The sequence below is a fragment of the Nematostella vectensis genome, chromosome 5, assembly GCF_932526225.1.
Source record: "Nematostella vectensis chromosome 5, jaNemVect1.1, whole genome shotgun sequence".
NCBI classification, from domain to species: domain Eukaryota; kingdom Metazoa; phylum Cnidaria; class Anthozoa; order Actiniaria; family Edwardsiidae; genus Nematostella; species Nematostella vectensis.
In genome coordinates, this window is record NC_064038.1 from 7,320,826 (window position 1) to 7,330,489 (window position 9,664).

Here is a 9,664-nt window from a genome sequence, read left to right on the forward strand (position 1 = left end):
ATAGATTATGCCCGTTTAATACACAACATTTAAAAGATCTAAAAAAAATTTTGACGGCGAGGATGGGATTCGAACCCACGCGTGCAGAGCACATTGGATTAGCAGTCCAACGCTTTAACCACTCGGCCACCTAGTCATATCCATTTAATTGATTATCATAGATTATGCCTGTATTATACACAACATTTAATTGATCTAAAAAATATTTTGACGACGAGGATGGGATTCGAACCCACGCGTGCAGAGCACATTGGATTAGCAGTCCAACGCCTTAACCACTCGGCCACCTCTTCATATCCATTTGACAGATTATCATAGATTATGCCCGTATTATACACAACATTTAAAAGATCTAAAAAAAATTTTGACGGCGAGGATGGGATTCGAACCCACGCGTGCAGAGCAGATTGGATTAGCAGTCCAACGCCTTAACCACTCGGCCACCTCGTCATATCCATTTCATAGATTATCATAGATTATGCCTGTATTATACACAACATTTAAAAGATCTAAAAATATATTTTGACGACGAGGATGGGATTCGAACCCACGCGTGCAGAACACATTGGATTAGCAGTCCAACGCCTTAACCACTCGGCCACCTCGTCATATCCATTTGATAGATTATAATAGATTATGCCTGTATTATACACAGCATGTAAAAGATCTAAAAAATATTTTGACGACGAGGATGGGATTCGAACCCACGCATGCAGAGCACATTGGATTAGCAGTCCAACGCCTTAACCACTCGGCCACCTCGTCATATCCATTTGATAGATTATTATAGATTATGCCTGTATTATACACAACATTTAATTGATCTAAAAATATATTTTGACGATGAGGATGGGATTCGAACCCACTCGTGCAGAGCACATTGGATTAGCAGTCCAACGCCTTAACCACTCGCCCTCTTCGTCATATCCATTTGATAGCTTATAATATATTATGTCTGTATATACACAGAATTTAAAACTTTTAAAAATGTTTTGACGACGAGGATGGTTTGAATCCCAGGATGGGATTCGAACCAACGCGTGCAGACCAGATGGGATTAGCAGTCCAACGTCTTAACCACTCGGCCACCTAGTCATATCCATTTGATAGATTATCATAGATTATGCCTGTATTATACACAACATTTAATTGATCTAAAAATATATTTTGACGACGAGGATGGGATTCGAACCCACGCGTGCAGAGCACATTGGATTAGCAGTCCAACGCCTTAACCACTCGCTCACCTCGTCATATTCATTTGATAGATTATAATAGATTATGCCTGTATTATACACAACATTTAAAAGATCTAAAAAAATATTTTGACGACGAGGATGGGATTCGAACAGACGCGTGCAGAGCACATTGGATTAGCAGTCCAACGCTTTAACCACTCGGCCACCTAGTCATATCCATTTAATTGATTATCATAGATTATGCCTGTATTATACACAACATTTAATTGATCTAAAAAATATTTTGACGACGAGGATGGGATTCGAACCCACGCGTGCAGAGCACATTGGATTAGCAGTCCAACGCCTTAACCACTCGGCCACCTCGTCATATCCATTTGATAGCTTATAATATATTATGTCTGTATATACACAGAATTTAAAACTTCTAAAAATGTTTTGACGACGAGGATGGTTTGAATCCCAGGATGGGATTCGAACCAACGCGTGCAGACCAGATGGGATTAGCAGTCCAACGTCTTAACCACTCGGCCACCTCGTCATATCCATTTGATAGCTTATAATATATTATGTCTGTATATACACAGAATTTAAAACTTTTAAAAATGTTTTGACGACGAGGATGGTTTGAATCCCAGGATGGGATTCGAACCAAGGCGTGCAGACCAGATGGGATTAGCAGTCCAACGCCTTGACCACTCGGCCACCTCGTCATATCCATTTGATAGATTATAATAGATTATGCCTGTATTATACACAACATTTAAAAGATCTAAAAAATATTTTGACGACGAGGATGTCGCCCCATGACAGGTAATCCGGAATCCGGAATCCATGAAAAAATGAGATATGGTATCCGGAATCCATGAAAAAATGAGATATGGAATCCGGAATCCATGAAAAAATGAGATATGGAATCCGGAATCCATGAAAAAATGAGATATGGAATCCGGAATCCATGCTGCTGGAATCCGGAATCCACGAGAAAAAACCCACATGGAATCCGGAATCCACACACTAGGATCCGGAATCCAGAACCCTATTTGAGAACCTGTCATGGGGCGAAGGATGGGATTCGAACCCACGCGTGCAGAGCACATTGGATTAGCAGTCCAACGCCTTAACCACTCGGCCACCTCTTCATATCCATTTGACAGATTATCATAGATTATGCCCGTATTATACACAACATTTAAAAGATCTAAAAAAAATTTTGACGGCGAGGATGGGATTCGAACCCACGCGTGCAGAGCACATTGGATTAGCAGTCCAACGCCTTAACCACTCGGCCACCTCGTCATATCCATTTCATAGATTATCATAGATTATGCCTGTATTATACACAACATTTAAAAGATCTAAAAATATATTTTGACGACGAGGATGGGATTCGAACCCACGCGTGCAGAACACATTGGATTAGCAGTCCAACGCCTTAACCACTCGGCCACCTCGTCATATCCATTTGATAGATTATAATAGATTATGCCTGTATTATACACAGCATTTAAAAGATCTAAAAAATATTTTGACGACGAGGATGGGATTCGAACCAACGCGTGCAGACCAGATGGGATTAGCAGTCCAACGTCTTAACCACTCGGCCACCTAGTCATATCCATTTGATAGATTATCATAGATTATGCCTGTATTATACACAACATTTAATTGATCTAAAAATATATTTTGACGACGAGGATGGGATTCGAACCCACGCGTGCAGAGCACATTGGATTAGCAGTCCAACGCCTTAACCACTCGGCCACCTCGTCATATCCATTTGATAGATTATAATAGATTATGCCTGTATCATACACAACATTTATCTAAAAAATATTTTGACGACGAGGATGGGATTCGAACCCACGTGTGCAGAGCACATTGGATTAGCAGTCCAACGCCTTAACCACTCGGCCACCTCGTCATATCCATTTGATAGATTATAATAGATTATGCCTGTATTATACACAACATTTAAAAGATCTAAAAAATATTTTGACGACGAGGATGGGATTCGAACCCACGTGTGCAGAGCACATTGGATTAGCAGTCCAACGCCTTAACCACTCGGCCACCTCGTCATATCCATTTGATAGATTATCATAGATTATGCCTGTATTATACACAACATTTAATTGATCTAAAAATATATTTTGACGACGAGGATGGGATTCGAACCCACTCGTGCAGAGCACATTGGATTAGCAGTCCAACGCCTTAACCACTAGCCCTCTTCGTCATATCCATTTGATAGCTTATAATATATTATGTCTGTATATACACAGAATTTAAAACTTTTAAAAATGTTTTGACGACGAGGATGGTTTGAATCCCAGGATGGGATTCGAACCAACGCGTGCAGACCAGATGGGATTAGCAGTCCAACGTCTTAACCACTCGGCCACCTAGTCATATCCATTTGATAGATTATCATAGATTATGCCTGTATTATACACAACATTTAATTGATCTAAAAATATATTTTGACGACGAGGATGGGATTCGAACCCACGTGTGCAGAGCACATTGGATTAGCAGTCCAACGCCTTAACCACTCGGCCACCTCGTCATATCCATTTGATAGATTATAATAGATTATGCCTGTATCATACACAACATTTATCTAAAAAATATTTTGACGACGAGGATGGGATTCGAACCCACGTGTGCAGAGCACATTGGATTAGCAGTCCAACGCCTTAACCACTCGGCCACCTCGTCATATCCATTTAATAGATTATAACAGATTATGCCTGTATTATACACAACATTTAAAAGATCTAAAAAACATTTTGACGACGAGGATGGGATTCGAACCCACGTGTGCAGAGCACATTGGATTAGCAGTCCAACGTCTTAACCACTCGGCCACCTCGTCATATCCATTTGATAGATTATCATAGATTATGCCTGTATTATACACAACATTTAATTGATCTAAAAATATATTTTGACGACGAGGATGGGATTCGAACCCACTCGTGCAGAGCACATTGGATTAGCAGTCCAACGCCTTAACCACTCGCCCTCTTCGTCATATCCATTTGATAGCTTATAATATATTATGTCTGTATATACACAGAATTTAAAACTTTTAAAAATGTTTTGACGACGAGGATGGTTTGAATCCCAGGATGGGATTCGAACCAACGCGTGCAGACCAGATGGGATTAGCAGTCCAACGTCTTAACCACTCGGCCACCTAGTCATATCCATTTGATAGATTATCATAGATTATGCCTGTATTATACACAACATTTAATTGATCTAAAAATATATTTTGCCAATGAGGATGGGATTCGAACACATGCGTGCAGAGCACATTGGATTAGCAGTTCAACGCCTAAACCACTCGGCCACCTCGTCATGTCCATATCATAGATTATAATAGATTATGCCTGTATTATACACAACATTTATATAAAAAATATTTTGACGACGAGGATGGGATTCGAACACACGCGTGCAGAGCACATTGGATTAGCAGTCCAACGCCTTAACCACTCGGCCACCTAGTCATGTCCATATCATAGATTATAATAGATTATGCCTGTATCATACACAACATTTATCTAAAAAATATTTTGACGACGAGGATGGGATTCGAACCCACGTGTGCAGAGCACATTGGATTAGCAGTCCAACGCCTTAACAACTCGGCCACCTCGTCATATCCATTTGATAGATTATAATAGATTATGCCTGTATTATACACAACATTTAAAAGATCTAAAAAATATTTTGACGACGAGGATGGGATTCGAACCCACGTGTGCAGAGCACATTGGATTAGCAGTCCAACGCCTTAACCACTCGGCCACCTCGTCATATCCATTTGATAGATTATCATAGATTATGCCTGTATTATACACAACATTTAATTGATCTAAAAATATATTTTGACGACGAGGATGGGATTCGAACCCACTCGTGCAGAGCACATTGGATTAGCAGTCCAACGCCTTAACCACTCGCCCTCTTCGTCATATCCATTTGATAGCTTATAATATATTATGTCTGTATATACACAGAATTTAAAACTTTTTAAAATGTTTTGACGACGAGGATGGTTTGAATCCCAGGATGGGATTCGAACCAACGCGTGCAGACCAGATGGGATTAGCAGTCCAACGTCTTAACCACTCGGCCACCTAGTCATATCCATTTGATAGATTATCATAGATTATGCCTGTATTATACACAACATTTAATTGATCTAAAAATATATTTTGCCAATGAGGATGGGATTCGAACACATGCGTGCAGAGCACATTGGATTAGCAGTTCAACGCCTAAACCACTCGGCCACCTCGTCATGTCCATATCATAGATTATAATAGATTATGCCTGTATTATACACAACATTTATATAAAAAATATTTTGACGACGAGGATGGGATTCGAACACACGCGTGCAGAGCACATTGGATTAGCAGTCCAACGCCTTAACCACTCGGCCACCTAGTCATGTCCATATCATAGATTATAATAGATTATGCCTGTATCATACACAACATTTATCTAAAAAATATTTTGACGACGAGGATGGGATTCGAACCCACGTGTGCAGAGCACATTGGATTAGCAGTCCAGCGCCTTAACAACTCGGCCACCTCGTCATATCCATTTGATAGATTATAATAGATTATGCCTGTATTATACACAACATTTAAAAGATCTAAAAAATATTTTGACGACGAGGATGGGATTCGAACCCACGTGTGCAGAGCACATTGGATTAGCAGTCCAACGCCTTAACCACTCGGCCACCTCGTCATATCCATTTGATAGATTATAATAGATTATGCCTGTATTATACACAACATTTAAAAGATCTAAAAAATATTTTGACGACGAGGATGGGATTCGAACCCACGTGTGCAGAGCACATTGGATTAGCAGTCCAACGCCTTAACCACTCGGCCACCTCGTCATATCCATTTGATAGATTATCATAGATTATGCCTGTATTATACACAACATTTAATTGATCTAAAAATATATTTTGACGACGAGGATGGGATTCGAACCCACTCGTGCAGAGCACATTGGATTAGCAGTCCAACGCCTTAACCACTCGCCCTCTTCGTCATATCCATTTGATAGCTTATAATATATTATGTCTGTATATACACAGAATTTAAAACTTTTAAAAATGTTTTGACGACGAGGATGGTTTGAATCCCAGGATGGGATTCGAACCAACGCGTGCAGACCAGATGGGATTAGCAGTCCAACGTCTTAACCACTCGGCCACCTAGTCATATCCATTTGATAGATTATCATAGATTATGCCTGTATTATACACAACATTTAATTGATCTAAAAATATATTTTGACGACGAGGATGGGATTCGAACCCACGCGTGCAGAGCACATTGGATTAGCAGTCCAACGCCTTAACCACTCGCTCACCTCGTCATATCCATTTGATAGATTATAATAGATTATGCCTGTATTATACACAACATTTAAAAGATCTAAAAAATATTTTGACGACGAGGATGGGATTCGAACCCACGTGTGCAGAGCACATTGGATTAGCAGTCCAACGCCTTAACCACTCGGCCACCTCGTCATATCCATTTGATAGATTATCATAGATTATGCCTGTATTATACACAACATTTAATTTATCTAAAAAATATTTTGACGACGAGGATGGGATTCGAACCCACGCGTGCAGAGCACATTGGATTAGCAGTCCAACGCCTTAACCACTCGGCCACCTCGTCATATCCATTTGATAGCTTATAATATATTATGCCTGTATATACACAGAATTTAAAAGATGAAAAAAATATTTTGACGACGAGGATGGGGTTCGAACCCACGCGTGCAGAGCACATTGGATTAGCAGTCCAACGCCTTAACCACTCGGCCACCTCTTCATATCCATTTGACAGATTATCATAGATTATGCCCGTATTATACACAACATTTAAAAGATCTAAAAAAAATTTTGACGGCGAGGATGGGATTCGAACCCACGCGTGCAGAGCACATTGGATTAGCAGTCCAACGCTTTAACCACTCGGCCACCTAGTCATATCCATTTAATTGATTATCATAGATTATGCCTGTATTATACACAACATTTAATTGATCTAAAAAATATTTTGACGACGAGGATGGGATTCGAACCCACGCGTGCAGAGCACATTGGATTAGCAGTCCAACGCCTTAACCACTCGGCCACCTCTTCATATCCATTTGACAGATTATCATAGATTATGCCCGTATTATACACAACAATTAAAAGATCTAAAAAAAATTTTGACGGCGAGGATGGGATTCGAACCCACGCGTGCAGAGCACATTGGATTAGCAGTCCAACGCCTTAACCACTCGGCCACCTCGTCATATCCATTTCATAGATTATCATAGATTATGCCTGTATTATACACAACATTTAAAAGATCTAAAAATATATTTTGACGACGAGGATGGGATTCGAACCCACGCGTGCAGAACACATTGGATTAGCAGTCCAACGCCTTAACCACTCGGCCACCTCGTCATATCCATTTGATAGATTATAATAGATTATGCCTGTATTATACACAGCATTTAAAAGATCTAAAAAATATTTTGACGACGAGGATGGGATTCGAACCCACGCGTGCAGAGCACATTGGATTAGCAGTCCAACGCCTTAACCACTCGGCCACCTCGTCATATCCATTTGATAGATTATTATAGATTATGCCTGTATTATACACAACATTTAATTGATCTAAAAATATATTTTGACGATGAGGATGGGATTCGAACCCACTCGTGCAGAGGACATTGGATTAGCAGTCCAACGCCTTAACCACTCGCCCTCTTCGTCATATCCATTTGATAGCTTATAATATATTATGTCTGTATATACACAGAATTTAAAACTTTTAAAAATGTTTTGACGACGAGGATGGTTTGAATCCCAGGATGGGATTCGAACCAACGCGTGCAGACCAGATGGGATTAGCAGTCCAACGTCTTAACCACTCGGCCACCTAGTCATATCCATTTGATAGATTATCATAGATTATGCCTGTATTATACACAACATTTAATTGATCTAAAAATATATTTTGACGACGAGGATGGGATTCGAACCCACGCGTGCAGAGCACATTGGATTAGCAGTCCAACGCCTTAACCACTCGCTCACCTCGTCATATCCATTTGATAGATTATAATAGATTATGCCTGTATTATACACAACATTTAAAAGATCTAAAAAAATATTTTGACGACGAAGATGGGATTCGAACAGACGCGTGCAGAGCACATTGGATTAGCAGTCCAACGCTTTAACCACTCGGCCACCTAGTCATATCCATTTAATTGATTATCATAGATTATGCCTGTATTATACACAACATTTAATTGATCTAAAAAATATTTTGACGACGAGGATGGGATTCGAACCCACGCGTGCAGAGCACATTGGATTAGCAGTCCAACGCCTTAACCACTCGGCCACCTCGTCATATCCATTTGATAGCTTATAATATATTATGTCTGTATATACACAGAATTTAAAACTTCTAAAAATGTTTTGACGACGAGGATGGTTTGAATCCCAGGATGGGATTCGAACCAACGCGTGCAGACCAGATGGGATTAGCAGTCCAACGTCTTAACCACTCGGCCACCTCGTCATATCCATTTGATAGCTTATAATATATTATGTCTGTATATACACAGAATTTAAAACTTTTAAAAATGTTTTGACGACGAGGATGGTTTGAATCCCAGGATGGGATTCGAACCAAGGCGTGCAGACCAGATGGGATTAGCAGTCCAACGCCTTAACCACTCGGCCACCTCGTCATATCCATTTGATAGATTATAATAGATTATGCCTGTATTATACACAACATTTAAAAGATCTAAAAAATATTTTGACGACGAGGATGTCGCCCCATGACAGGTAATCCGGAATCCGGAATCCATGAAAAAATGAGATATGGTATCCGGAATCCATGAAAAAATGGGATATGGAATCCGGAATCCATGAAAAAATGAGATATGGAATCCGGAATCCATGAAAAAATGAGATATGGAATCCGGAATCCATGCTGCTGGAATCCGGAATCCACGAGAAAAAACCCACATGGAATCCGGAATCCACACACTAGGATCCGGAATCCAGAACCCTATTTGAGAACCTGTCATGGGGCGAAGGATGGGATTCGAACCCACGCGTGCAGAGCACATTGGATTAGCAGTCCAACGCCTTAACCACTCGGCCACCTCTTCATATCCATTTGACAGATTATCATAGATTATGCCCGTATTATACACAACATTTAAAAGATCTAAAAAAAATTTTGACGGCGAGGATGGGATTCGAACCCACGCGTGCAGAGCACATTGGATTAGCAGTCCAACGCCTTAACCACTCGGCCACCTCGTCATATCCATTTGATAGATTATAATAGATTATGCCTGTATTATACACAGCATTTAAA

The 9,664-nt window shown here is 40.1% G+C and overlaps 41 non-coding genes across 41 annotated transcripts; all 41 read right to left on the reverse strand.

The window, feature by feature from the left end:
- Positions 1–51: 51 nt before the first annotated feature.
- Trnas-gcu lies at positions 52–136 on the reverse strand. Its single transcript has one exon. It is a non-coding gene; the product is annotated as a tRNA-Ser (tRNA).
- Positions 137–211: 75 nt separating this feature from the next.
- Positions 212–293, reverse strand: Trnas-gcu. The gene has a single exon. It is a non-coding gene; the product is annotated as a tRNA-Ser (tRNA).
- Positions 294–368: 75 nt separating this feature from the next.
- Positions 369–450, reverse strand: Trnas-gcu. Its single transcript has one exon. It is a non-coding gene; the product is annotated as a tRNA-Ser (tRNA).
- Positions 451–526: 76 nt separating this feature from the next.
- On the reverse strand, positions 527–608 carry Trnas-gcu. Its single transcript has one exon. It is a non-coding gene; the product is annotated as a tRNA-Ser (tRNA).
- A 75-nt stretch (positions 609–683) lies between these two features.
- Trnas-gcu lies at positions 684–765 on the reverse strand. Its single transcript has one exon. It is a non-coding gene; the product is annotated as a tRNA-Ser (tRNA).
- Positions 766–1,171: 406 nt separating this feature from the next.
- Trnas-gcu lies at positions 1,172–1,253 on the reverse strand. Its single transcript has one exon. It is a non-coding gene; the product is annotated as a tRNA-Ser (tRNA).
- A 233-nt stretch (positions 1,254–1,486) lies between these two features.
- Trnas-gcu lies at positions 1,487–1,568 on the reverse strand. Its single transcript has one exon. It is a non-coding gene; the product is annotated as a tRNA-Ser (tRNA).
- Positions 1,569–2,256: 688 nt separating this feature from the next.
- Trnas-gcu lies at positions 2,257–2,341 on the reverse strand. Its single transcript has one exon. It is a non-coding gene; the product is annotated as a tRNA-Ser (tRNA).
- Positions 2,342–2,416: 75 nt separating this feature from the next.
- Positions 2,417–2,498, reverse strand: Trnas-gcu. Its single transcript has one exon. It is a non-coding gene; the product is annotated as a tRNA-Ser (tRNA).
- Positions 2,499–2,574: 76 nt separating this feature from the next.
- Trnas-gcu lies at positions 2,575–2,656 on the reverse strand. Its single transcript has one exon. It is a non-coding gene; the product is annotated as a tRNA-Ser (tRNA).
- A 233-nt stretch (positions 2,657–2,889) lies between these two features.
- Trnas-gcu lies at positions 2,890–2,971 on the reverse strand. The gene has a single exon. It is a non-coding gene; the product is annotated as a tRNA-Ser (tRNA).
- Positions 2,972–3,041: 70 nt separating this feature from the next.
- On the reverse strand, positions 3,042–3,123 carry Trnas-gcu. The gene has a single exon. It is a non-coding gene; the product is annotated as a tRNA-Ser (tRNA).
- A 75-nt stretch (positions 3,124–3,198) lies between these two features.
- Trnas-gcu lies at positions 3,199–3,280 on the reverse strand. The gene has a single exon. It is a non-coding gene; the product is annotated as a tRNA-Ser (tRNA).
- Positions 3,281–3,686: 406 nt separating this feature from the next.
- Positions 3,687–3,768, reverse strand: Trnas-gcu. Its single transcript has one exon. It is a non-coding gene; the product is annotated as a tRNA-Ser (tRNA).
- Positions 3,769–3,838: 70 nt separating this feature from the next.
- Positions 3,839–3,920, reverse strand: Trnas-gcu. The gene has a single exon. It is a non-coding gene; the product is annotated as a tRNA-Ser (tRNA).
- Positions 3,921–3,995: 75 nt separating this feature from the next.
- Positions 3,996–4,077, reverse strand: Trnas-gcu. Its single transcript has one exon. It is a non-coding gene; the product is annotated as a tRNA-Ser (tRNA).
- A 76-nt stretch (positions 4,078–4,153) lies between these two features.
- On the reverse strand, positions 4,154–4,235 carry Trnas-gcu. Its single transcript has one exon. It is a non-coding gene; the product is annotated as a tRNA-Ser (tRNA).
- A 248-nt stretch (positions 4,236–4,483) lies between these two features.
- Positions 4,484–4,565, reverse strand: Trnas-gcu. The gene has a single exon. It is a non-coding gene; the product is annotated as a tRNA-Ser (tRNA).
- A 70-nt stretch (positions 4,566–4,635) lies between these two features.
- Positions 4,636–4,717, reverse strand: Trnas-gcu. The gene has a single exon. It is a non-coding gene; the product is annotated as a tRNA-Ser (tRNA).
- A 70-nt stretch (positions 4,718–4,787) lies between these two features.
- Trnas-gcu lies at positions 4,788–4,869 on the reverse strand. Its single transcript has one exon. It is a non-coding gene; the product is annotated as a tRNA-Ser (tRNA).
- A 75-nt stretch (positions 4,870–4,944) lies between these two features.
- Trnas-gcu lies at positions 4,945–5,026 on the reverse strand. The gene has a single exon. It is a non-coding gene; the product is annotated as a tRNA-Ser (tRNA).
- A 76-nt stretch (positions 5,027–5,102) lies between these two features.
- Trnas-gcu lies at positions 5,103–5,184 on the reverse strand. Its single transcript has one exon. It is a non-coding gene; the product is annotated as a tRNA-Ser (tRNA).
- Positions 5,185–5,432: 248 nt separating this feature from the next.
- Positions 5,433–5,514, reverse strand: Trnas-gcu. Its single transcript has one exon. It is a non-coding gene; the product is annotated as a tRNA-Ser (tRNA).
- Positions 5,515–5,584: 70 nt separating this feature from the next.
- Trnas-gcu lies at positions 5,585–5,666 on the reverse strand. Its single transcript has one exon. It is a non-coding gene; the product is annotated as a tRNA-Ser (tRNA).
- A 70-nt stretch (positions 5,667–5,736) lies between these two features.
- Positions 5,737–5,818, reverse strand: Trnas-gcu. The gene has a single exon. It is a non-coding gene; the product is annotated as a tRNA-Ser (tRNA).
- Positions 5,819–5,893: 75 nt separating this feature from the next.
- Trnas-gcu lies at positions 5,894–5,975 on the reverse strand. Its single transcript has one exon. It is a non-coding gene; the product is annotated as a tRNA-Ser (tRNA).
- Positions 5,976–6,050: 75 nt separating this feature from the next.
- Trnas-gcu lies at positions 6,051–6,132 on the reverse strand. Its single transcript has one exon. It is a non-coding gene; the product is annotated as a tRNA-Ser (tRNA).
- A 76-nt stretch (positions 6,133–6,208) lies between these two features.
- Positions 6,209–6,290, reverse strand: Trnas-gcu. Its single transcript has one exon. It is a non-coding gene; the product is annotated as a tRNA-Ser (tRNA).
- Positions 6,291–6,538: 248 nt separating this feature from the next.
- Positions 6,539–6,620, reverse strand: Trnas-gcu. Its single transcript has one exon. It is a non-coding gene; the product is annotated as a tRNA-Ser (tRNA).
- Positions 6,621–6,695: 75 nt separating this feature from the next.
- On the reverse strand, positions 6,696–6,777 carry Trnas-gcu. The gene has a single exon. It is a non-coding gene; the product is annotated as a tRNA-Ser (tRNA).
- Positions 6,778–6,852: 75 nt separating this feature from the next.
- Trnas-gcu lies at positions 6,853–6,934 on the reverse strand. The gene has a single exon. It is a non-coding gene; the product is annotated as a tRNA-Ser (tRNA).
- A 74-nt stretch (positions 6,935–7,008) lies between these two features.
- Trnas-gcu lies at positions 7,009–7,090 on the reverse strand. Its single transcript has one exon. It is a non-coding gene; the product is annotated as a tRNA-Ser (tRNA).
- A 72-nt stretch (positions 7,091–7,162) lies between these two features.
- On the reverse strand, positions 7,163–7,247 carry Trnas-gcu. The gene has a single exon. It is a non-coding gene; the product is annotated as a tRNA-Ser (tRNA).
- Positions 7,248–7,322: 75 nt separating this feature from the next.
- On the reverse strand, positions 7,323–7,404 carry Trnas-gcu. The gene has a single exon. It is a non-coding gene; the product is annotated as a tRNA-Ser (tRNA).
- A 75-nt stretch (positions 7,405–7,479) lies between these two features.
- Positions 7,480–7,561, reverse strand: Trnas-gcu. Its single transcript has one exon. It is a non-coding gene; the product is annotated as a tRNA-Ser (tRNA).
- Positions 7,562–7,637: 76 nt separating this feature from the next.
- Positions 7,638–7,719, reverse strand: Trnas-gcu. Its single transcript has one exon. It is a non-coding gene; the product is annotated as a tRNA-Ser (tRNA).
- A 75-nt stretch (positions 7,720–7,794) lies between these two features.
- Trnas-gcu lies at positions 7,795–7,876 on the reverse strand. Its single transcript has one exon. It is a non-coding gene; the product is annotated as a tRNA-Ser (tRNA).
- A 406-nt stretch (positions 7,877–8,282) lies between these two features.
- Positions 8,283–8,364, reverse strand: Trnas-gcu. The gene has a single exon. It is a non-coding gene; the product is annotated as a tRNA-Ser (tRNA).
- A 233-nt stretch (positions 8,365–8,597) lies between these two features.
- Trnas-gcu lies at positions 8,598–8,679 on the reverse strand. The gene has a single exon. It is a non-coding gene; the product is annotated as a tRNA-Ser (tRNA).
- Positions 8,680–9,367: 688 nt separating this feature from the next.
- Trnas-gcu lies at positions 9,368–9,452 on the reverse strand. The gene has a single exon. It is a non-coding gene; the product is annotated as a tRNA-Ser (tRNA).
- Positions 9,453–9,527: 75 nt separating this feature from the next.
- Trnas-gcu lies at positions 9,528–9,609 on the reverse strand. Its single transcript has one exon. It is a non-coding gene; the product is annotated as a tRNA-Ser (tRNA).
- Positions 9,610–9,664: the final 55 nt, after the last annotated feature.